This window comes from Ambystoma mexicanum, chromosome 2q (genome assembly GCF_040938575.1).
Source record: "Ambystoma mexicanum isolate Mex_15411 chromosome 2q, UKY_AmexF1_1, whole genome shotgun sequence".
NCBI lineage: Eukaryota > Metazoa > Chordata > Amphibia > Caudata > Ambystomatidae > Ambystoma > Ambystoma mexicanum.
Genome location: NC_090924.1, coordinates 186,602,701 through 186,628,623, shown reverse-complemented (window position 1 = coordinate 186,628,623; position 25,923 = coordinate 186,602,701). Strand labels below are relative to the sequence as shown.

The window sequence follows — 25,923 nt, the reverse complement described above, 5'->3', positions numbered from 1 at the left end:
ACCTTGTTGTGCACTCCAGCGTAAACTGCTTTAAGGTGCTATTTGCAAACATTGTTCTGAACTACAGCTTTACTTGCTTCTAGGCCTTAATCTTTAATTGGGGCTGAGCAGTGTACTCTGGCTTTGGCTGCTTTTAGTTGGTTGGTTTCTTTTTTGATTTCTGTAACTTTCAAAGAGTCCCATTGTGAAATACCGTTGTCAGAATGTGCTACAGTGCATGAAAACTTAAAATAAATGGTTGTGAGAGGGAGAGGGGGAGGGAGGGGGCGGGGGGAGAAAGAGAGCGGGCGGGAGGGGGGAAGGTTAAGGAGGGAGGGAGAGAGAGAGAGAGAGAGAAAAAACAAAGAAAATATGGTATTCGGGGGGGGCTATGTTTTTACATGGAAAAGATTTTAGGCTTTTAATCAAGTGGAAAGAGGCTCTGTGGCTGGTATCTCAGCCTGTTGATGCTTTGTTGAGTTGCTTGGAACATGCAACAAAGGTGACCTGAAGCACTCCCGACCAGGTTGCATGTCTCTAATTTACTGAAATCCCACAGACCTCCTCCGTGTGCCACAAAGTACCTGAGCTCTGCAGTTGTTCCCCACAAGTCGCCAAGCTCCCCAGATTTACTTTCTCAGAGTTGCTAGTTACTGCTACCCTACCTCGACCACTATATTTTCCCCAGATACTTGCTACTGTGCAGAAAGCAGGGCTAAGAGAGAAGGAGAAGGGGTGTGCCTATGCAAATCATCTGCCAGGATCATTCCTGGGAGGTCATTCCATCCCACCAAATGACACCCGAGCAGCGGCACATAATTTGGAGAACAGAAATATTCGGACAGGCCACAAAGCAAAGGCTGGGCCGTTGATTGAGGAACCCTTTAGCCATGTCTCCCTAAGTTACCGAGGTCCAGAAAAATTCCACCCTCAGCTCTCATAGAGAGGTCCTTGGCCGATCGTGGCTGATCAGGGCCGTGAAGGGTCGGGGTGACTGCACACTGCCTCACCTTTTCACTGCTTTCTACAGCGGTAATGCTTTTGCAGAAGGGACCTGTACAAGTGATTTTATTCTGCGCTGTGGGAAAGTGACATTTAACCACTGGCATTAACCAAACGACTTGCGCTGCTCAACGCACATACATGCAGAGAAATCATTTCATGTTTTTTGGGGAAGGTCTAGAGGGTCTTGCTGATTATTTATGAAGCTGTACGCTACTCTTGCTTTTACAGAGAGTCTTCCCTGCCCAGGAATGTTTAAGGCATACTGTATATCCCTCCCTTACAATGAAAACTCTGTTAAAAGCACAGAGGTACATAGGAATGGATCTGTTAAGAAATGAAACGAAAAACCTGGACAAAATGTCGAAACGGGTAGGATTTGGACTTAGCACATCTGACTGTGAGTCAGTTAATTGTATCTCTTCACCCACTGACCCCCTTTCCTTTTGTGTAATCCTTTTGCTCTCAATAGGATTTTCCAAAGTGGCTTTCATATAAAAGATCATAGACCTGCATTTTGTGGCACACAAGCCTCATATCCCGTTGCTCTTTATAAATTCACATCATCTCCCACCAATACAAGCTGTAAAAGGTTTTCAGGGCTTAGCCAAGCAAACTAGACTTGGGTCGAAGGTTAAGCAATCCTTAAATCAGCAGCAGAGTTAACATTGAAATCAGCCTCAGAATCTCTTAAAGGATGGTCCAACATCTGTTGCTTGCAGCACGCAATGGGGCAGCCTGGGTGCTGACAGCTTAAGCCAGCTCCTGTTCTTGCCTTGTCCTTGATCCAGCCATGGGCCCACATGCACTCAGAGGAATAGAGTGTTTCTCGTGTCTATGGGTCTGCCGTGATGCTCTCACGCTTGCATCACCCAGCCTTCGTGATGGGGAGGGTGTGTCAATTTGCAAGCACCCTGCAGCATGAATCTGTTTATCTTTAAATATAATTGCTATTAAACCAAACCCTTTAGGACCGGATCAATACGGCAGAAAAAGAATGCTGATGTATTGCTGTTTGCCTCTTAATTTCATACCATCCAACATATAAATGGTGTTTGGTCAATGATTTGCCATATCAAATGTCCTTATGTCACAGGCAGAAAGTTCAGAGGTCCTAATCAATGGTTTGGTTGGCTCTCCCTTTGCGCTTGCCTTAAGGCGCCAGCACCAGAGGCTGCCCGATTGCGCCCTGAAAGCAACCAATGTTGACCCATCCTTTAAGAGATTCTGAGGCTGATTTCAATGTTATTTTTGCTGCTGATTTAACGATTGCTCAACCTTCGACCCACGTCTAGTTTCCTTGGCTATGCCCTTGACATCTTTTACAGCTTGCATTGGTGGGAGATGATGTGAGTTTATCGAGAGCAACGGGATATGAGGCATGTGGGCCATAAAAAACAGCTCTGGGATTTTTTTTTAATAAGAAAGCCCCTTTAAGTAGGGAACTTTGGATGGACAGCCCTGCTGAGAGCAAAAGGATTACACAAAAGATAAGGGGGTCAGTGGGTCAAGGGATAGCACATCTGACTGTGAGTCAGTTTATTGTTAGTCCAAATCCTACCTGTTTCAACATTTTTCCAGGCTTTTTGTTTAATTTCTTAACAGATCCATTCCTATGTAGCTCAGCAACACATGTACTAATATTGGAATGATAATGGGAACATTGAATTGGCCCCTGCTCTGAAGGATGACACGTACATTTGTAAAGCATTCACTATTTTTAGCACATGACGGGACAGAAACTTTGTTAATTTGCAAGTCTTTATTTTTTAATTCATCTTTTTTGATGAAGATTGAAATTGTATGTTCATAGGGGCTGACGCCTGGGCAGCGGCAGGCAATTTGGAGAACAGAAATATTATTCATACATATTAAACAACAACACAATACATTTTGCGCCAAATTCAACACTAATGCCTCAGGAGCCTTTTACTTGTGAGTCCTAGTGACTGAATGAACAGCCCCGTCCCCTTCAATTTCTTGACTTGTACTTTTAGAAGTAGCACGGTTCCCATTCGACCAAATTCAGTATTATCACTTTCCCCATTGGTGTGCACGCCAGCGTAAACTGCTTTAAGGTGCTATTTGCAAACATCGCTCTGAACTACAGCTTTATTTGCTTCTAGGCCTTTATCTTTAATTGGGGCTGAGCAGTGTACTCTGGATTTGGCTGCTTTTAGTTGGTTGATTTCTTTTTTGATTTCTGTAACCTTCAAAGAGTCCCATTGTGAAATACCATTGTCAGAATATGCTACAGTGCATGAAAACTTAAAATAAATGGTTGTGAGAGGGAGAGGGAGAGGGGGAGGGAGGGGGCGGGGGGAGAAAGAGAGCGGGCGGGAGGGAGGAAGGAGGGAGGGAAGGAGGAAGGGAGAGAGAGAGAGAGACAGAGAGAGAGGAAACAAAGAAAATATGGTATTCGGGGGTTGGGGGGCTATGTTTTTACATGGAAAAGATTTTAGGCTTTTAATCAAGTGGAAATGGCTCTGTGGCTGGTATCTCAGCCTGTTGATGCTTTGTTGAGTTGCTTGGAACATGCAAGGAAGGAGACCTGAATCATTCCCAACCAGGTTGCATGTCTCCAAGTTACTGAAATCCCACAGACCTCCTCCCTGTGCCACAAAGTTCTGGGCACTGAGCTCTGTAGTTCCCCACAAGTCGCAAAGCACCCCAGATTTACTTTCTCAAAGTTGCTAGTGACTGCTACCCCACCTCGACCACTATATTTTCCCCAGATACTTGCTACTGTGGAGTAAGCAGGGCTAATAAAGAGGGAGAGGGGGTTTGCCTATGCAAATCATCTGCCAGGATCCTACCTGGCAGGTCATTCCATCTTACCAGCTGACACCTGGGCAGCGGCAGGTAATTTGGAGAACAGACATATACGGACAGGCCACAAAGCAAAGGTTGGGCCGTTGATTGAGGATCCCTTTAGCCATGCCTCCCTAAGTTACCGAGGTCCAGAAAAATTCCACCCTCAGCTCTCATAGAGAGGTCCTTGGCCGATCGTGGCCGATCAGGGGAGTAAAGGGTCGGGGGTGACTGCACACTGCCTCACCTTTTCACTGCTTTCTACAGTGGTAATGCTTTTGCAGAAGGGGCCAGTACAAGTGATTTTGTTCTGCGCTGTGGGAAAGTGGTTAATGTCAGTGGATAAATGTCAAACTACTTGCGCTGTTCAACACACATACATGCAGAGAAATAATGTTATGTTTTTTGGGGAAGATCTAGAGGGTCCTGCTGATGATTTATTAAACTGTCTGCTACTCTTTCTTTTACATAGAGTCTTCCCTGCCCAGGAATGTTTAAGGCATATTGTATGTCCCTCCCTTACAATGAAAACTCTGTTGAAAGCACAGAGGTACATAGGAATGGATCTGTTAAGAAATGAAACAAAAAGCCTGGAAAATGTCGAACCAGGTAGTATTTGGACTTACAAAAGACGGACTCACAGTCAAATGTGCTATCCGTTGACCCACTGACCCCCTTACCTTTTGTGTAAGACTTTTGCTCTCAGTAGGGTTGTCCAAAGTTCTCTTCTTAAAGCGGCTTTCTTATAAAAAATCCTAGACCTGCTTTTTGTGGCACACATGCCTCATATCCCGTTGCTCTTGATAAACTCACATCATCTCCCCCCAATACAAGCTGTAAAAGATTTCCAGGCCTTATCCGAGCAAACTAGACGTGGGTCGAAGGTTCAGCAATCCTTAAATCAGCAGTAAAGTTAACATTGAAATCAGCCTCAGAATCTCTTCAAGGATGGTCCAACATCTATTGCTTACAGGGCTCAATCGGACAGCTTCTGGCACTGATGCCTTAAGCCACCTCCTGTTGTTGCCTTGTCCTTGATACAGCCATGGGCCCACATACACTCAGTGGTACAGAGTTTTTCTCATGTCTATGGGTCTATTGTGATGCTCTCAGGCTTGCATCACCCAGCCATTGTGATGGGGAGGGGTGTCATTTTGCAAGCACCCTGGAGCATGAATCTGTATATCTTCAAATATAATTGGCATTAAACCAAACCCTTTAGGACCAGATCAATACAGCAGCAAAGAATGCTTATTCATTGTTGTTTCCCTCTTCATTTCATACCACCCGATATTTAAATGGTGTTTGGACTTTCTACCCTCTGACATAAGGACATTTGGTATGGCAAACCTTTGACTAGATGTCCTAATCAATGGTTTGATTGACTCTCCCTTTGCACTTGCTTCAGCAACACATGTACTAATATTGGAATGATAATGTGAACATTAAATTGTCCCCTGCTCTAAAGGATGACACGCACATTCGTAAAGCATTCACTATTTTTGGCACATGACAGGACAGAAACTTTCTTAATTTGCAAGTCTTTATTTTTTAATACATGTTTTTTTAATGAAGATTGAAATTGTATGTTCATACATATTACACGACAACACAATACATTTTGCGCCAAATTCAACACTCATGCCTCAGGAGCCTTTTACTTGTGAGTCCTATTGACTGAATGAACAGCCCCCTCTCCTTCAATTTCTTGACTTGTACTTTTAGAAGTGGCACGCTTCTTTTGTTTTTTTATCCCATTTTACCAAACTCGGTATTATCAGTTTCCACCTTGTTGTGCACTCCAGCGTAAACTGCTTTAAGGTGCTATTTGCAAACATTGTTCTGAACTACAGCTTTACTTGCTTCTAGGCCTTAATCTTTAATTGGGGCTAAGCAGTGTACTCTGGCTTTGGCTGCTTTTAGTTGGTTGGTTTCTTTTTTGATTTCTGTAACTTTCAAAGAGTCCCATTGTGAAATACCGTTGTCAGAATGTGCTACAGTGCATGAAAACTTAAAATAAATGGTTGTGAGAGGGGGAGGGAGGGGGCGGGGGGAGAAAGAGAGCGGGCGGGAGGGGGGAAGGTTAAGGAGGGAGGGAGAGAGAGAGAGAGAGAGAGAGAGAGAGAGAGAGAGAAAAAACAAAGAAAATATGGTATTCGGGGGGGGCTATGTTTTTACATGGAAAAGATTTTAGGCTTTTAATCAAGTGGAAAGAGGCTCTGTGGCTGGTATCTCAGCCTGTTGATGCTTTGTTGAGTTGCTTGGAACATGCAACAAAGGTGACCTGAAGCACTCCCGACCAGGTTGCATGTCTCTAATTTACTGAAATCCCACAGACCTCCTCCGTGTGCCACAAAGTACCTGAGCTCTGCAGTTGTTCCCCACAAGTCGCCAAGCTCCCCAGATTTACTTTCTCAGAGTTGCTAGTTACTGCTACCCTACCTCGACCACTATATTTTCCCCAGATACTTGCTACTGTGCAGAAAGCAGGGCTAAGAGAGAGGGAGAAGGGGTGTGCCTATGCAAATCATCTGCCAGGATCATTCCTGGGAGGTCATTCCATCCCACCAAATGACACCCGAGCAGCGGCACATAATTTGGAGAACAGAAATATTCGGACAGGCCACAAAGCAAAGGCTGGGCCGTTGATTGAGGAACCCTTTAGCCATGTCTCCCTAAGTTACCGAGGTCCAGAAAAATTCCACCCTCAGCTCTCATAGAGAGGTCCTTGGCCGATCGTGGCCGATCAGGGCCGTGAAGGGTCGGGGTGACTGCACACTGCCTCACCTTTTCACTGCTTTCTACAGCGGTAATGCTTTTGCAGAAGGGACCTGTACAAGTGATTTTATTCTGCGCTGTGGGAAAGTGACATTTAACCACTGGCATTAACCAAACGACTTGCGCTGCTCAACGCACATACATGCAGAGAAATCATTTCATGTTTTTTGGGGAAGGTCTAGAGGGTCTTGCTGATTATTTATGAAGCTGTACGCTACTCTTGCTTTTACAGAGAGTCTTCCCTGCCCAGGAATGTTTAAGGCATACTGTATATCCCTCCCTTACAATGAAAACTCTGTTAAAAGCACAGAGGTACATAGGAATGGATCTGTTAAGAAATGAAACGAAAAACCTGGACAAAATGTCGAAACGGGTAGGATTTGGACTTAGCACATCTGACTGTGAGTCAGTTAATTGTATCTCTTCACCCACTGACCCCCTTTCCTTTTGTGTAATACTTTTGCTCTCAATAGGATTTTCCAAAGTGGCTTTCATATAAAAGATCATAGACCTGCATTTTGTGGCACACAAGCCTCATATCCCGTTGCTCTTTATAAATTCACATCATCTCCCACCAATACAAGCTGTAAAAGGTTTTCAGGGCTTAGCCAAGCAAACTAGACTTGGGTCGAAGGTTAAGCAATCCTTAAATCAGCAGCAGAGTTAACATTGAAATCAGCCTCAGAATCTCTTAAAGGATGGTCCAACATCTGTTGCTTGCAGCACGCAATGGGGCAGCCTGGGTGCTGACAGCTTAAGCCAGCTCCTGTTCTTGCCTTGTCCTTGATCCAGCCATGGGCCCACATGCACTCAGAGGAATAGAGTGTTTCTCGTGTCTATGGGTCTGCCGTGATGCTCTCACGCTTGCATCACCCAGCCTTCGTGATGGGGAGGGTGTGTCAATTTGCAAGCACCCTGCAGCATGAATCTGTTTATCTTTAAATATAATTGCTATTAAACCAAACCCTTTAGGACCGGATCAATACGGCAGAAAAAGAATGCTGATGTATTGCTGTTTGCCTCTTAATTTCATACCATCCAACATATAAATGGTGTTTGGTCAATGATTTGCCATATCAAATGTCCTTATGTCACAGGCAGAAAGTTCAGAGGTCCTAATCAATGGTTTGGTTGGCTCTCCCTTTGCGCTTGCCTTAAGGCGCCAGCACCAGAGGCTGCCCGATTGCGCCCTGAAAGCAACCAATGTTGACCCATCCTTTAAGAGATTCTGAGGCTGATTTCAATGTTATTTTTGCTGCTGATTTAACGATTGCTCAACCTTCGACCCACGTCTAGTTTCCTTGGCTATGCCCTTGACATCTTTTACAGCTTGCATTGGTGGGAGATGATGTGAGTTTATCGAGAGCAACGGGATATGAGGCATGTGGGCCATAAAAAACAGCTCTGGGATTTTCTTTTAATAAGAAAGCCCCTTTAAGTAGGGAACTTTGGATGGACAGCCCTGCTGAGAGCAAAAGGATTACACAAAAGATAAGGGGGTCAGTGGGTCAAGGGATAGCACATCTGACTGTGAGTCAGTTTATTGTTAGTCCAAATCCTACCTGTTTCAACATTTTTCCAGGCTTTTTGTTTAATTTCTTAACAGATCCATTCCTATGTAGCTCAGCAACACATGTACTAATATTGGAATGATAATGGGAACATTGAATTGGCCCCTGCTCTGAAGGATGACACGTACATTTGTAAAGCATTCACTATTTTTAGCACATGACGGGACAGAAACTTTGTTAATTTGCAAGTCTTTATTTTTTAATTCATCTTTTTTGATGAAGATTGAAATTGTATGTTCATAGGGGCTGACGCCTGGGCAGCGGCAGGCAATTTGGAGAACAGAAATATTATTCATACATATTAAACAACAACACAATACATTTTGCGCCAAATTCAACACTAATGCCTCAGGAGCCTTTTACTTGTGAGTCCTAGTGACTGAATGAACAGCCCCGTCCCCTTCAATTTCTTGACTTGTACTTTTAGAAGTGGCACGGTTCCCATTCGACCAAATTCAGTATTATCACTTTCCCCATTGTTGTGCACGCCAGCGTAAACTGCTTTAAGGTGCTATTTGCAAACATCGCTCTGAACTACAGCTTTATTTGCTTCTAGGCCTTTATCTTTAATTGGGGCTGAGCAGTGTACTCTGGATTTGGCTGCTTTTAGTTGGTTGATTTCTTTTTTGATTTCTGTAACCTTCAAAGAGTCCCATTGTGAAATACCATTGTCAGAATATGCTACAGTGCATGAAAACTTAAAATAAATGGTTGTGAGAGGGAGAGGGAGAGGGGGAGGGAGGGGGCGGGGGGAGAAAGAGAGCGGGCTGGAGGGAGGAAGGAGGGAGGGAAGGAGGAAGGGAGAGAGAGAGAGAGACAGAGAGAGAGGAAACAAAGAAAATATGGTATTCGGGGGTTGGGGGGCTATGTTTTTACATGGAAAAGATTTTAGGCTTTTAATCAAGTGGAAATGGCTCTGTGGCTGGTATCTCAGCCTGTTGATGCTTTGTTGAGTTGCTTGGAACATGCAAGGAAGGAGACCTGAAGCACTCCCAACCAGGTTGCATGTCTCCAAGTTACTGAAATCCCACAGACCTCCTCCCTGTGCCACAAAGTTCTGGGCACTGAGCTCTGTAGTTCCCCACAAGTCGCAAAGCACCCCAGATTTACTTTCTCAAAGTTGCTAGTGACTGCTACCCCACCTCGACCACTATATTTTCCCCAGATACTTGCTACTGTGGAGTAAGCAGGGCTAATAAAGAGGGAGAGGGGGTTTGCCTATGCAAATCATCTGCCAGGATCCTACCTGGCAGGTCATTCCATCTTACCAGCTGACACCTGGGCAGCGGCAGGTAATTTGGAGAACAGACATATACGGACAGGCCACAAAGCAAAGGTTGGGCCGTTGATTGAGGATCCCTTTAGCCATGCCTCCCTAAGTTACCGAGGTCCAGAAAAATTCCACCCTCAGCTCTCATAGAGAGGTCCTTGGCCGATCGTGGCCGATCAGGGGAGTAAAGGGTCGGGGGTGACTGCACACTGCCTCACCTTTTCACTGCTTTCTACAGTGGTAATGCTTTTGCAGAAGGGGCCAGTACAAGTGATTTTGTTCTGCGCTGTGGGAAAGTGGTTAATGTCAGTGGATAAATGTCAAACTACTTGCGCTGTTCAACACACATACATGCAGAGAAATAATGTTATGTTTTTTGGGGAAGATCTAGAGGGTCCTGCTGATGATTTATTAAACTGTCTGCTACTCTTTCTTTTACATAGAGTCTTCCCTGCCCAGGAATGTTTAAGGCATATTGTATGTCCCTCCCTTACAATGAAAACTCTGTTGAAAGCACAGAGGTACATAGGAATGGATCTGTTAAGAAATGAAACAAAAAGCCTGGAAAATGTCGAACCAGGTAGTATTTGGACTTACAAAAGACGGACTCACAGTCAAATGTGCTATCCGTTGACCCACTGACCCCCTTACCTTTTGTGTAAGACTTTTGCTCTCAGTAGGGTTGTCCAAAGTTCTCTTCTTAAAGCGGCTTTCTTATAAAAAATCCTAGACCTGCTTTTTGTGGCACACATGCCTCATATCCCGTTGCTCTTGATAAACTCACATCATCTCCCCCCAATACAAGCTGTAAAAGATTTCCAGGCCTTATCCGAGCAAACTAGACGTGGGTCGAAGGTTCAGCAATCCTTAAATCAGCAGTAAAGTTAACATTGAAATCAGCCTCAGAATCTCTTCAAGGATGGTCCAACATCTATTGCTTACAGGGCTCAATCGGACAGCTTCTGGCACTGATGCCTTAAGCCACCTCCTGTTGTTGCCTTGTCCTTGATACAGCCATGGGCCCACATACACTCAGTGGTACAGAGTTTTTCTCATGTCTATGGGTCTATTGTGATGCTCTCAGGCTTGCATCACCCAGCCATTGTGATGGGGAGGGGTGTCATTTTGCAAGCACCCTGGAGCATGAATCTGTATATCTTCAAATATAATTGGCATTAAACCAAACCCTTTAGGACCAGATCAATACAGCAGCAAAGAATGCTTATTCATTGTTGTTTCCCTCTTCATTTCATACCACCCGATATTTAAATGGTGTTTGGACTTTCTACCCTCTGACATAAGGACATTTGGTATGGCAAACCTTTGACTAGATGTCCTAATCAATGGTTTGATTGACTCTCCCTTTGCACTTGCTTCAGCAACACATGTACTAATATTGGAATGATAATGTGAACATTAAATTGTCCCCTGCTCTAAAGGATGACACGCACATTCGTAAAGCATTCACTATTTTTGGCACATGACAGGACAGAAACTTTCTTAATTTGCAAGTCTTCATTTTTTAATACATGTTTTTTTAATGAAGATTGAAATTGTATGTTCATACATATTACACGACAACACAATACATTTTGCGCCAAATTCAACACTCATGCCTCAGGAGCCTTTTACTTGTGAGTCCTATTGACTGAATGAACAGCCCCCTCTCCTTCAATTTCTTGACTTGTACTTTTAGAAGTGGCACGCTTCTTTTGTTTTTTTATCCCATTTTACCAAACTCGGTATTATCAGTTTCCACCTTGTTGTGCACTCCAGCGTAAACTGCTTTAAGGTGCTATTTGCAAACATTGTTCTGAACTACAGCTTTACTTGCTTCTAGGCCTTAATCTTTAATTGGGGCTGAGCAGTGTACTCTGGCTTTGGCTGCTTTTAGTTGGTTGGTTTCTTTTTTGATTTCTGTAACTTTCAAAGAGTCCCATTGTGAAATACCGTTGTCAGAATGTGCTACAGTGCATGAAAACTTAAAATAAATGGTTGTGAGAGGGGGAGGGAGGGGGCGGGGGGAGAAAGAGAGCGGGCGGGAGGGGGGAAGGTTAAGGAGGGAGGGAGAGAGAGAGAGAGAGAGAGAGAGAGAGAGAGAAAAAACAAAGAAAATATGGTATTCGGGGGGGGCTATGTTTTTACATGGAAAAGATTTTAGGCTTTTAATCAAGTGGAAAGAGGCTCTGTGGCTGGTATCTCAGCCTGTTGATGCTTTGTTGAGTTGCTTGGAACATGCAACAAAGGTGACCTGAAGCACTCCCGACCAGGTTGCATGTCTCTAATTTACTGAAATCCCACAGACCTCCTCCGTGTGCCACAAAGTACCTGAGCTCTGCAGTTGTTCCCCACAAGTCGCCAAGCTCCCCAGATTTACTTTCTCAGAGTTGCTAGTTACTGCTACCCTACCTCGACCACTATATTTTCCCCAGATACTTGCTACTGTGCAGAAAGCAGGGCTAAGAGAGAGGGAGAAGGGGTGTGCCTATGCAAATCATCTGCCAGGATCATTCCTGGGAGGTCATTCCATCCCACCAAATGACACCCGAGCAGCGGCACATAATTTGGAGAACAGAAATATTCGGACAGGCCACAAAGCAAAGGCTGGGCCGTTGATTGAGGAACCCTTTAGCCATGTCTCCCTAAGTTACCGAGGTCCAGAAAAATTCCACCCTCAGCTCTCATAGAGAGGTCCTTGGCCGATCGTGGCCGATCAGGGCCGTGAAGGGTCGGGGTGACTGCACACTGCCTCACCTTTTCACTGCTTTCTACAGCGGTAATGCTTTTGCAGAAGGGACCTGTACAAGTGATTTTATTCTGCGCTGTGGGAAAGTGACATTTAACCACTGGCATTAACCAAACGACTTGCGCTGCTCAACGCACATACATGCAGAGAAATCATTTCATGTTTTTTGGGGAAGGTCTAGAGGGTCTTGCTGATTATTTATGAAGCTGTACGCTACTCTTGCTTTTACAGAGAGTCTTCCCTGCCCAGGAATGTTTAAGGCATACTGTATATCCCTCCCTTACAATGAAAACTCTGTTAAAAGCACAGAGGTACATAGGAATGGATCTGTTAAGAAATGAAACGAAAAACCTGGACAAAATGTCGAAACGGGTAGGATTTGGACTTAGCACATCTGACTGTGAGTCAGTTAATTGTATCTCTTCACCCACTGACCCCCTTTCCTTTTGTGTAATCCTTTTGCTCTCAATAGGATTTTCCAAAGTGGCTTTCATATAAAAGATCATAGACCTGCATTTTGTGGCACACAAGCCTCATATCCCGTTGCTCTTTATAAATTCACATCATCTCCCACCAATACAAGCTGTAAAAGGTTTTCAGGGCTTAGCCAAGCAAACTAGACTTGGGTCGAAGGTTAAGCAATCCTTAAATCAGCAGCAGAGTTAACATTGAAATCAGCCTCAGAATCTCTTAAAGGATGGTCCAACATCTGTTGCTTGCAGCACGCAATGGGGCAGCCTGGGTGCTGACAGCTTAAGCCAGCTCCTGTTCTTGCCTTGTCCTTGATCCAGCCATGGGCCCACATGCACTCAGAGGAATAGAGTGTTTCTCGTGTCTATGGGTCTGCCGTGATGCTCTCACGCTTGCATCACCCAGCCTTCGTGATGGGGAGGGTGTGTCAATTTGCAAGCACCCTGCAGCATGAATCTGTTTATCTTTAAATATAATTGCTATTAAACCAAACCCTTTAGGACCGGATCAATACGGCAGAAAAAGAATGCTGATGTATTGCTGTTTGCCTCTTAATTTCATACCATCCAACATATAAATGGTGTTTGGTCAATGATTTGCCATATCAAATGTCCTTATGTCACAGGCAGAAAGTTCAGAGGTCCTAATCAATGGTTTGGTTGGCTCTCCCTTTGCGCTTGCCTTAAGGCGCCAGCACCAGAGGCTGCCCGATTGCGCCCTGAAAGCAACCAATGTTGACCCATCCTTTAAGAGATTCTGAGGCTGATTTCAATGTTATTTTTGCTGCTGATTTAACGATTGCTCAACCTTCGACCCACGTCTAGTTTCCTTGGCTATGCCCTTGACATCTTTTACAGCTTGCATTGGTGGGAGATGATGTGAGTTTATCGAGAGCAACGGGATATGAGGCATGTGGGCCATAAAAAACAGCTCTGGGATTTTCTTTTAATAAGAAAGCCCCTTTAAGTAGGGAACTTTGGATGGACAGCCCTGCTGAGAGCAAAAGGATTACACAAAAGATAAGGGGGTCAGTGGGTCAAGGGATAGCACATCTGACTGTGAGTCAGTTTATTGTTAGTCCAAATCCTACCTGTTTCAACATTTTTCCAGGCTTTTTGTTTAATTTCTTAACAGATCCATTCCTATGTAGCTCAGCAACACATGTACTAATATTGGAATGATAATGGGAACATTGAATTGGCCCCTGCTCTGAAGGATGACACGTACATTTGTAAAGCATTCACTATTTTTAGCACATGACGGGACAGAAACTTTGTTAATTTGCAAGTCTTTATTTTTTAATTCATCTTTTTTGATGAAGATTGAAATTGTATGTTCATAGGGGCTGACGCCTGGGCAGCGGCAGGCAATTTGGAGAACAGAAATATTATTCATACATATTAAACAACAACACAATACATTTTGCGCCAAATTCAACACTAATGCCTCAGGAGCCTTTTACTTGTGAGTCCTAGTGACTGAATGAACAGCCCCGTCCCCTTCAATTTCTTGACTTGTACTTTTAGAAGTGGCACGGTTCCCATTCGACCAAATTCACTATTATCACTTTCCCCATTGTTGTGCACGCCAGCGTAAACTGCTTTAAGGTGCTATTTGCAAACATCGCTCTGAACTACAGCTTTATTTGCTTCTAGGCCTTTATCTTTAATTGGGGCTGAGCAGTGTACTCTGGATTTGGCTGCTTTTAGTTGGTTGATTTCTTTTTTGATTTCTGTAACCTTCAAAGAGTCCCATTGTGAAATACCATTGTCAGAATATGCTACAGTGCATGAAAACTTAAAATAAATGGTTGGGAGAGGGAGAGGGGGAGGGAGGGGGCGGGGGGAGAAAGAGAGCGGGCGGGAGGGAGGAAGGAGGGAGGGAAGGAGGAAGGGAGAGAGAGAGAGAGACAGAGAGAGAGGAAACAAAGAAAATATGGTATTCGGGGGTTGGGGGGCTATGTTTTTACATGGAAAAGATTTTAGGCTTTTAATCAAGTGGAAATGGCTCTGTGGCTGGTATCTCAGCCTGTTGATGCTTTGTTGAGTTGCTTGGAACATGCAAGGAAGGAGACCTGAAGCACTCCCAACCAGGTTGCATGTCTCCAAGTTACTGAAATCCCACAGACCTCCTCCCTGTGCCACAAAGTTCTGGGCACTGAGCTCTGTAGTTCCCCACAAGTCGCAAAGCACCCCAGATTTACTTTCTCAAAGTTGCTAGTGACTGCTACCCCACCTCGACCACTATATTTTCCCCAGATACTTGCTACTGTGGAGTAAGCAGGGCTAATAAAGAGGGAGAGGGGGTTTGCCTATGCAAATCATCTGCCAGGATCCTACCTGGCAGGTCATTCCATCTTACCAGCTGACACCTGGGCAGCGGCAGGTAATTTGGAGAACAGACATATACGGACAGGCCACAAAGCAAAGGTTGGGCCGTTGATTGAGGATCCCTTTAGCCATGCCTCCCTAAGTTACCGAGGTCCAGAAAAATTCCACCCTCAGCTCTCATAGAGAGGTCCTTGGCCGATCGTGGCCGATCAGGGGAGTAAAGGGTCGGGGGTGACTGCACACTGCCTCACCTTTTCACTGCTTTCTACAGTGGTAATGCTTTTGCAGAAGGGGCCAGTACAAGTGATTTTGTTCTGCGCTGTGGGAAAGTGGTTAATGTCAGTGGATAAATGTCAAACTACTTGCGCTGTTCAACACACATACATGCAGAGAAATAATGTTATGTTTTTTGGGGAAGATCTAGAGGGTCCTGCTGATGATTTATTAAACTGTCTGCTACTCTTTCTTTTACATAGAGTCTTCCCTGCCCAGGAATGTTTAAGGCATATTGTATGTCCCTCCCTTACAATGAAAACTCTGTTGAAAGCACAGAGGTACATAGGAATGGATCTGTTAAGAAATGAAACAAAAAGCCTGGAAAATGTCGAACCAGGTAGTATTTGGACTTACAAAAGACGGACTCACAGTCAAATGTGCTATCCGTTGACCCACTGACCCCCTTACCTTTTGTGTAAGACTTTTGCTCTCAGTAGGGTTGTCCAAAGTTCTCTTCTTAAAGCGGCTTTCTTATAAAAAATCCTAGACCTGCTTTTTGTGGCACACATGCCTCATATCCCGTTGCTCTTGATAAACTCACATCATCTCCCCCCAATACAAGCTGTAAAAGATTTCCAGGCCTTATCCGAGCAAACTAGACGTGGGTCGAAGGTTCAGCAATCCTTAAATCAGCAGTAAAGTTAACATTGAAATCAGCCTCAGAATCTCTTCAAGGATGGTCCAACATCTATTGCTTACAGGGCTCAATCGGACAGCTTCTGGCACTGATGCCTTCAGCCACCTCCTGTTGTTGCCTTGTCCTTGATACAGCAATGGGCCCACATACACTCAGTGGTACAGAGTTTTTCTCATGTCTATGGGTCTATTGTGATGCTCTCAGGCTTGCATCACCCAGCCATTGTGATGGGGAGGGGTGTCATTTTGCAAGCACCCTGGAGCATGAATCTGTATATCTTCAAATATAATTGGCATTAAACCAAACCCTTTAGGACCAGATCAATACAGCAGCAAAGAATGCTTATTCATTGTTGTTTCCCTCTTCATTTCATACCACCCGATATTTAAATGGTGTTTGGACTTTCTACCCTCTGACATAAGGACATTTGGTATGGCAAACCTTTGACTAGATGTCCTAATCAATGGTTTGATTGACTCTCCCTTTGCACTTGCTTCAGCAACACATGTACTAATATTGGAATGATAATGTGAACATTAAATTGTCCCCTGCTCTAAAGGATGACACGCACATTCGTAAAGCATTCACTATTTTTGGCACATGACAGGACAGAAACTTTCTTAATTTGCAAGTCTTTATTTTTTAATACATGTTTTTTTAATGAAGATTGAAATTGTATGTTCATACATATTACACGACAACACAATACATTTTGCGCCAAATTCAACACTCATGCCTCAGGAGCCTTTTACTTGTGAGTCCTATTGACTGAATGAACAGCCCCCTCTCCTTCAATTTCTTGACTTGTACTTTTAGAAGTGGCACGCTTCTTTTGTTTTTTTATCCCATTTTACCAAACTCGGTATTATCAGTTTCCACCTTGTTGTGCACTCCAGCGTAAACTGCTTTAAGGTGCTATTTGCAAACATTGTTCTGAACTACAGCTTTACTTGCTTCTAGGCCTTAATCTTTAATTGGGGCTGAGCAGTGTACTCTGGCTTTGGCTGCTTTTAGTTGGTTGGTTTCTTTTTTGATTTCTGTAACTTTCAAAGAGTCCCATTGTGAAATACCGTTGTCAGAATGTGCTACAGTGCATGAAAACTTAAAATAAATGGTTGTGAGAGGGGGAGGGAGGGGGCGGGGGGAGAAAGAGAGCGGGCGGGAGGGGGGAAGGTTAAGGAGGGAGGGAGAGAGAGAGAGAGAGAGAGAGAGAGAGAGAGAGAAAAAACAAAGAAAATATGGTATTCGGGGGGGGCTATGTTTTTACATGGAAAAGATTTTAGGCTTTTAATCAAGTGGAAAGAGGCTCTGTGGCTGGTATCTCAGCCTGTTGATGCTTTGTTGAGTTGCTTGGAACATGCAACAAAGGTGACCTGAAGCACTCCCGACCAGGTTGCATGTCTCTAATTTACTGAAATCCCACAGACCTCCTCCGTGTGCCACAAAGTACCTGAGCTCTGCAGTTGTTCCCCACAAGTCGCCAAGCTCCCCAGATTTACTTTCTCAGAGTTGCTAGTTACTGCTACCCTACCTCGACCACTATATTTTCCCCAGATACTTGCTACTGTGCAGAAAGCAGGGCTAAGAGAGAGGGAGAAGGGGTGTGCCTATGCAAATCATCTGCCAGGATCATTCCTGGGAGGTCATTCCATCCCACCAAATGACACCCGAGCAGCGGCACATAATTTGGAGAACAGAAATATTCGGACAGGCCACAAAGCAAAGGCTGGGCCGTTGATTGAGGAACCCTTTAGCCATGTCTCCCTAAGTTACCGAGGTCCAGAAAAATTCCACCCTCAGCTCTCATAGAGAGGTCCTTGGCCGATCGTGGCCGATCAGGGCCGTGAAGGGTCGGGGTGACTGCACACTGCCTCACCTTTTCACTGCTTTCTACAGCGGTAATGCTTTTGCAGAAGGGACCTGTACAAGTGATTTTATTCTGCGCTGTGGGAAAGTGACATTTAACCACTGGCATTAACCAAACGACTTGCGCTGCTCAACGCACATACATGCAGAGAAATCATTTCATGTTTTTTGGGGAAGGTCTAGAGGGTCTTGCTGATTATTTATGAAGCTGTACGCTACTCTTGCTTTTACAGAGAGTCTTCCCTGCCCAGGAATGTTTAAGGCATACTGTATATCCCTCCCTTACAATGAAAACTCTGTTAAAAGCACAGAGGTACATAGGAATGGATCTGTTAAGAAATGAAACGAAAAACCTGGACAAAATGTCGAAACGGGTAGGATTTGGACTTAGCACATCTGACTGTGAGTCAGTTAATTGTATCTCTTCACCCACTGACCCCCTTTCCTTTTGTGTAATCCTTTTGCTCTCAATAGGATTTTCCAAAGTGGCTTTCATATAAAAGATCATAGACCTGCATTTTGTGGCACACAAGCCTCATATCCCGTTGCTCTTTATAAATTCACATCATCTCCCACCAATACAAGCTGTAAAAGGTTTTCAGGGCTTAGCCAAGCAAACTAGACTTGGGTCGAAGGTTAAGCAATCCTTAAATCAGCAGCAGAGTTAACATTGAAATCAGCCTCAGAATCTCTTAAAGGATGGTCCAACATCTGTTGCTTGCAGCACGCAATGGGGCAGCCTGGGTGCTGACAGCTTAAGCCAGCTCCTGTTCTTGCCTTGTCCTTGATCCAGCCATGGGCCCACATGCACTCAGAGGAATAGAGTGTTTCTCGTGTCTATGGGTCTGCCGTGATGCTCTCACGCTTGCATCACCCAGCCTTCGTGATGGGGAGGGTGTGTCAATTTGCAAGCACCCTGCAGCATGAATCTGTTTATCTTTAAATATAATTGCTATTAAACCAAACCCTTTAGGACCGGATCAATACGGCAGAAAAAGAATGCTGATGTATTGCTGTTTGCCTCTTAATTTCATACCATCCAACATATAAATGGTGTTTGGTCAATGATTTGCCATATCAAATGTCCTTATGTCACAGGCAGAAAGTTCAGAGGTCCTAATCAATGGTTTGGTTGGCTCTCCCTTTGCGCTTGCCTTAAGGCGCCAGCACCAGAGGCTGCCCGATTGCGCCCTGAAAGCAACCAATGTTGACCCATCCTTTAAGAGATTCTGAGGCTGATTTCAATGTTATTTTTGCTGCTGATTTAACGATTGCTCAACCTTCGACCCACGTCTAGTTTCCTTGGCTATGCCCTTGACATCTTTTACAGCTTGCATTGGTGGGAGATGATGTGAGTTTATCGAGAGCAACGGGATATGAGGCATGTGGGCCATAAAAAACAGCTCTGGGATTTTCTTTTAATAAGAAAGCCCCTTTAAGTAGGGAACTTTGGATGGACAGCCCTGCTGAGAGCAAAAGGATTACACAAAAGATAAGGGGGTCAGTGGGTCAAGGGATAGCACATCTGACTGTGAGTCAGTTTATTGTTAGTCCAAATCCTACCTGTTTCAACATTTTTCCAGGCTTTTTGTTTAATTTCTTAACAGATCCATTCCTATGTAGCTCAGCAACACATGTACTAATATTGGAATGATAATGGGAACATTGAATTGGCCCCTGCTCTGAAGGATGACACGTACATTTGTAAAGCATTCACTATTTTTAGCACATGACGGGACAGAAACTTTGTTAATTTGCAAGTCTTTATTTTTTAATTCATCTTTTTTGATGAAGATTGAAATTGTATGTTCATAGGGGCTGACGCCTGGGCAGCGGCAGGCAATTTGGAGAACAGAAATATTATTCATACATATTAAACAACAACACAATACATTTTGCGCCAAATTCAACACTAATGCCTCAGGAGCCTTTTACTTGTGAGTCCTAGTGACTGAATGAACAGCCCCGTCCCCTTCAATTTCTTGACTTGTACTTTTAGAAGTGGCACGGTTCCCATTCGACCAAATTCAGTATTATCACTTTCCCCATTGTTGTGCACGCCAGCGTAAACTGCTTTAAGGTGCTATTTGCAAACATCGCTCTGAACTACAGCTTTATTTGCTTCTAGGCCTTTATCTTTAATTGGGGCTGAGCAGTGTACTCTGGATTTGGCTGCTTTTAGTTGGTTGATTTCTTTTTTGATTTCTGTAACCTTCAAAGAGTCCCATTGTGAAATACCATTGTCAGAATATGCTACAGTGCATGAAAACTTAAAATAAATGGTTGTGAGAGGGAGAGGGAGAGGGGGAGGGAGGGGGCGGGGGGAGAAAGAGAGCGGGCTGGAGGGAGGAAGGAGGGAGGGAAGGAGGAAGGGAGAGAGAGAGAGAGACAGAGAGAGAGGAAACAAAGAAAATATGGTATTCGGGGGTTGGGGGGCTATGTTTTTACATGGAAAAGATTTTAGGCTTTTAATCAAGTGGAAATGGCTCTGTGGCTGGTATCTCAGCCTGTTGATGCTTTGTTGAGTTGCTTGGAACATGCAAGGAAGGAGACCTGAAGCACTCCCAACCAGGTTGCATGTCTCCAAGTTACTGAAATCCCACAGACCTCCTCCCTGTGCCACAAAGTTCTGGGCACTGAGCTCTGTAGTTCCCCACAAGTCGCAAAGCACCCCAGATTTACTTTCTCAAAGTTGCTAGTGACTGCTACCCCACCTCGACCACTATATTTTCCCCAGATACTTGCTACTGTGGAGTAAGCAGGGCTAATAAAGAGGGAGAGGGGGTTTGCCTATGCAAATCATCTGCCAGGATCCTACCTGGCAGGTCATTCCATCTTACCAGCTGACACCTGGGCAGCGGCAGGTAATTTGGAGAACAGACATATACGGACAGGCCACAAAGCAAAGGTTGGGCCGTTGATTGAGGATCCCTTTAGCCATGCCTCCCTAAGTTACCGAGGTCCAGAAAAATTCCACCCTCAGCTCTCATAGAGAGGTCCTTGGCCGATCGTGGCCGATCAGGGGAGTAAAGGGTCGGGGGTGACTGCACACTGCCTCACCTTTTCACTGCTTTCTACAGTGGTAATGCTTTTGCAGAAGGGGCCAGTACAAGTGATTTTGTTCTGCGCTGTGGGAAAGTGGTTAATGTCAGTGGATAAATGTCAAACTACTTGCGCTGTTCAACACACATACATGCAGAGAAATAATGTTATGTTTTTTGGGGAAGATCTAGAGGGTCCTGCTGATGATTTATTAAACTGTCTGCTACTCTTTCTTTTACATAGAGTCTTCCCTGCCCAGGAATGTTTAAGGCATATTGTATGTCCCTCCCTTACAATGAAAACTCTGTTGAAAGCACAGAGGTACATAGGAATGGATCTGTTAAGAAATGAAACAAAAAGCCTGGAAAATGTCGAACCAGGTAGTATTTGGACTTACAAAAGACGGACTCACAGTCAAATGTGCTATCCGTTGACCCACTGACCCCCTTACCTTTTGTGTAAGACTTTTGCTCTCAGTAGGGTTGTCCAAAGTTCTCTTCTTAAAGCGGCTTTCTTATAAAAAATCCTAGACCTGCTTTTTGTGGCACACATGCCTCATATCCCGTTGCTCTTGATAAACTCACATCATCTCCCCCCAATACAAGCTGTAAAAGATTTCCAGGCCTTATCCGAGCAAACTAGACGTGGGTCGAAGGTTCAGCAATCCTTAAATCAGCAGTAAAGTTAACATTGAAATCAGCCTCAGAATCTCTTCAAGGATGGTCCAACATCTATTGCTTACAGGGCTCAATCGGACAGCTTCTGGCACTGATGCCTTAAGCCACCTCCTGTTGTTGCCTTGTCCTTGATACAGCCATGGGCCCACATACACTCAGTGGTACAGAGTTTTTCTCATGTCTATGGGTCTATTGTGATGCTCTCAGGCTTGCATCACCCAGCCATTGTGATGGGGAGGGGTGTCATTTTGCAAGCACCCTGGAGCATGAATCTGTATATCTTCAAATATAATTGGCATTAAACCAAACCCTTTAGGACCAGATCAATACAGCAGCAAAGAATGCTTATTCATTGTTGTTTCCCTCTTCATTTCATACCACCCGATATTTAAATGGTGTTTGGACTTTCTACCCTCTGACATAAGGACATTTGGTATGGCAAACCTTTGACTAGATGTCCTAATCAATGGTTTGATTGACTCTCCCTTTGCACTTGCTTCAGCAACACATGTACTAATATTGGAATGATAATGTGAACATTAAATTGTCCCCTGCTCTAAAGGATGACACGCACATTCGTAAAGCATTCACTATTTTTGGCACATGACAGGACAGAAACTTTCTTAATTTGCAAGTCTTTATTTTTTAATACATGTTTTTTTAATGAAGATTGAAATTGTATGTTCATACATATTACACGACAACACAATACATTTTGCGCCAAATTCAACACTCATGCCTCAGGAGCCTTTTACTTGTGAGTCCTATTGACTGAATGAACAGCCCCCTCTCCTTCAATTTCTTGACTTGTACTTTTAGAAGTGGCACGCTTCTTTTGTTTTTTTATCCCATTTTACCAAACTCGGTATTATCAGTTTCCACCTTGTTGTGCACTCCAGCGTAAACTGCTTTAAGGTGCTATTTGCAAACATTGTTCTGAACTACAGCTTTACTTGCTTCTAGGCCTTAATCTTTAATTGGGGCTGAGCAGTGTACTCTGGCTTTGGCTGCTTTTAGTTGGTTGGTTTCTTTTTTGATTTCTGTAACTTTCAAAGAGTCCCATTGTGAAATACCGTTGTCAGAATGTGCTACAGTGCATGAAAACTTAAAATAAATGGTTGTGAGAGGGGGAGGGAGGGGGCGGGGGGAGAAAGAGAGCGGGCGGGAGGGGGGAAGGTTAAGGAGGGAGGGAGAGAGAGAGAGAGAGAGAGAGAGAGAGAGAGAGAGAGAAAAAACAAAGAAAATATGGTATTCGGGGGGGGCTATGTTTTTACATGGAAAAGATTTTAGGCTTTTAATCAAGTGGAAAGAGGCTCTGTGGCTGGTATCTCAGCCTGTTGATGCTTTGTTGAGTTGCTTGGAACATGCAACAAAGGTGACCTGAAGCACTCCCGACCAGGTTGCATGTCTCTAATTTACTGAAATCCCACAGACCTCCTCCGTGTGCCACAAAGTACCTGAGCTCTGCAGTTGTTCCCCACAAGTCGCCAAGCTCCCCAGATTTACTTTCTCAGAGTTGCTAGTTACTGCTACCCTACCTCGACCACTATATTTTCCCCAGATACTTGCTACTGTGCAGAAAGCAGGGCTAAGAGAGAGGGAGAAGGGGTGTGCCTATGCAAATCATCTGCCAGGATCATTCCTGGGAGGTCATTCCATCCCACCAAATGACACCCGAGCAGCGGCACATAATTTGGAGAACAGAAATATTCGGACAGGCCACAAAGCAAAGGCTGGGCCGTTGATTGAGGAACCCTTTAGCCATGTCTCCCTAAGTTACCGAGGTCCAGAAAAATTCCACCCTCAGCTCTCATAGAGAGGTCCTTGGCCGATCGTGGCCGATCAGGGCCGTGAAGGGTCGGGGTGACTGCACACTGCCTCACCTTTTCACTGCTTTCTACAGCGGTAATGCTTTTGCAGAAGGGACCTGTACAAGTGATTTTATTCTGCGCTGTGGGAAAGTGACATTTAACCACTGGCATTAACCAAACGACTTGCGCTGCTCAACGCACATACATGCAGAGAAATCATTTCATGTTTTTTGGGGAAGGTCTAGAGGGTCTTGCTGATTATTTATGAAGCTGTACGCTACTCTTGCTTTTACAGAGAGTCTTCCCTGCCCAGGAATGTTTAAGGCATACTGTATATCCCTCCCTTACAATGAAAACTCTGTTAAAAGCACAGAGGTACATAGGAATGGATCTGTTAAGAAATGAAACGAAAAACCTGGACAAAATGTCGAAACGGGTAGGATTTGGACTTAGCACATCTGACTGTGAGTCAGTTAATTGTATCTCTTCACCCACTGACCCCCTTTCCTTTTGTGTAATCCTTTTGCTCTCAATAGGATTTTCCAAAGTGGCTTTCATATAAAAGATCATAGACCTGCATTTTGTGGCACACAAGCCTCATATCCCGTTGCTCTTTATAAATTCACATCATCTCCCACCAATACAAGCTGTAAAAGGTTTTCAGGGCTTAGCCAAGCAAACTAGACTTGGGTCGAAGGTTAAGCAATCCTTAAATCAGCAGCAGAGTTAACATTGAAATCAGCCTCAGAATCTCTTAAAGGATGGTCCAACATCTGTTGCTTGCAGCACGCAATGGGGCAGCCTGGGTGCTGACAGCTTAAGCCAGCTCCTGTTCTTGCCTTGTCCTTGATCCAGCCATGGGCCCACATGCACTCAGAGGAATAGAGTGTTTCTCGTGTCTATGGGTCTGCCGTGATGCTCTCACGCTTGCATCACCCAGCCTTCGTGATGGGGAGGGTGTGTCAATTTGCAAGCACCCTGCAGCATGAATCTGTTTATCTTTAAATATAATTGCTATTAAACCAAACCCTTTAGGACCGGATCAATACGGCAGAAAAAGAATGCTGATGTATTGCTGTTTGCCTCTTAATTTCATACCATCCAACATATAAATGGTGTTTGGTCAATGATTTGCCATATCAAATGTCCTTATGTCACAGGCAGAAAGTTCAGAGGTCCTAATCAATGGTTTGGTTGGCTCTCCCTTTGCGCTTGCCTTAAGGCGCCAGCACCAGAGGCTGCCCGATTGCGCCCTGAAAGCAACCAATGTTGACCCATCCTTTAAGAGATTCTGAGGCTGATTTCAATGTTATTTTTGCTGCTGATTTAACGATTGCTCAACCTTCGACCCACGTCTAGTTTCCTTGGCTATGCCCTTGACATCTTTTACAGCTTGCATTGGTGGGAGATGATGTGAGTTTATCGAGAGCAACGGGATATGAGGCATGTGGGCCATAAAAAACAGCTCTGGGATTTTCTTTTAATAAGAAAGCCCCTTTAAGTAGGGAACTTTGGATGGACAGCCCTGCTGAGAGCAAAAGGATTACACAAAAGATAAGGGGGTCAGTGGGTCAAGGGATAGCACATCTGACTGTGAGTCAGTTTATTGTTAGTCCAAATCCTACCTGTTTCAACATTTTTCCAGGCTTTTTGTTTAATTTCTTAACAGATCCATTCCTATGTAGCTCAGCAACACATGTACTAATATTGGAATGATAATGGGAACATTGAATTGGCCCCTGCTCTGAAGGATGACACGTACATTTGTAAAGCATTCACTATTTTTAGCACATGACGGGACAGAAACTTTGTTAATTTGCAAGTCTTTATTTTTTAATTCATCTTTTTTGATGAAGATTGAAATTGTATGTTCATAGGGGCTGACGCCTGGGCAGCGGCAGGCAATTTGGAGAACAGAAATATTATTCATACATATTAAACAACAACACAATACATTTTGCGCCAAATTCAACACTAATGCCTCAGGAGCCTTTTACTTGTGAGTCCTAGTGACTGAATGAACAGCCCCGTCCCCTTCAATTTCTTGACTTGTACTTTTAGAAGTGGCACGGTTCCCATTCGACCAAATTCAGTATTATCACTTTCCCCATTGTTGTGCACGCCAGCGTAAACTGCTTTAAGGTGCTATTTGCAAACATCGCTCTGAACTACAGCTTTATTTGCTTCTAGGCCTTTATCTTTAATTGGGGCTGAGCAGTGTACTCTGGATTTGGCTGCTTTTAGTTGGTTGATTTCTTTTTTGATTTCTGTAACCTTCAAAGAGTCCCATTGTGAAATACCATTGTCAGAATATGCTACAGTGCATGAAAACTTAAAATAAATGGTTGGGAGAGGGAGAGGGGGAGGGAGGGGGCGGGGGGAGAAAGAGAGCGGGCGGGAGGGAGGAAGGAGGGAGGGAAGGAGGAAGGGAGAGAGAGAGAGAGACAGAGAGAGAGGAAACAAAGAAAATATGGTATTCGGGGGTTGGGGGGCTATGTTTTTACATGGAAAAGATTTTAGGCTTTTAATCAAGTGGAAATGGCTCTGTGGCTGGTATCTCAGCCTGTTGATGCTTTGTTGAGTTGCTTGGAACATGCAAGGAAGGAGACCTGAAGCACTCCCAACCAGGTTGCATGTCTCCAAGTTACTGAAATCC

At 44.3% G+C, this 25,923-nt stretch overlaps 4 non-coding genes across 4 annotated transcripts; all 4 read left to right on the top strand.

Annotated features, from left to right (window-relative positions):
* The first annotated feature begins 5,191 nt into the window (after nucleotides 1-5,191).
* On the top strand, nucleotides 5,192-5,296 carry LOC138570800 (U6 spliceosomal RNA). The gene has a single exon (XR_011303827.1). It is a non-coding gene; the product is annotated as a U6 spliceosomal RNA (small nuclear RNA).
* A 5,485-nt stretch (nucleotides 5,297-10,781) lies between these two features.
* On the top strand, nucleotides 10,782-10,886 carry LOC138570798 (U6 spliceosomal RNA). The gene has a single exon (XR_011303826.1). It is a non-coding gene; the product is annotated as a U6 spliceosomal RNA (small nuclear RNA).
* Nucleotides 10,887-16,361: 5,475 nt separating this feature from the next.
* On the top strand, nucleotides 16,362-16,466 carry LOC138570797 (U6 spliceosomal RNA). Its single transcript, XR_011303825.1, has one exon. It is a non-coding gene; the product is annotated as a U6 spliceosomal RNA (small nuclear RNA).
* Nucleotides 16,467-21,949: 5,483 nt separating this feature from the next.
* On the top strand, nucleotides 21,950-22,054 carry LOC138570796 (U6 spliceosomal RNA). The gene has a single exon (XR_011303824.1). It is a non-coding gene; the product is annotated as a U6 spliceosomal RNA (small nuclear RNA).
* Nucleotides 22,055-25,923: the final 3,869 nt, after the last annotated feature.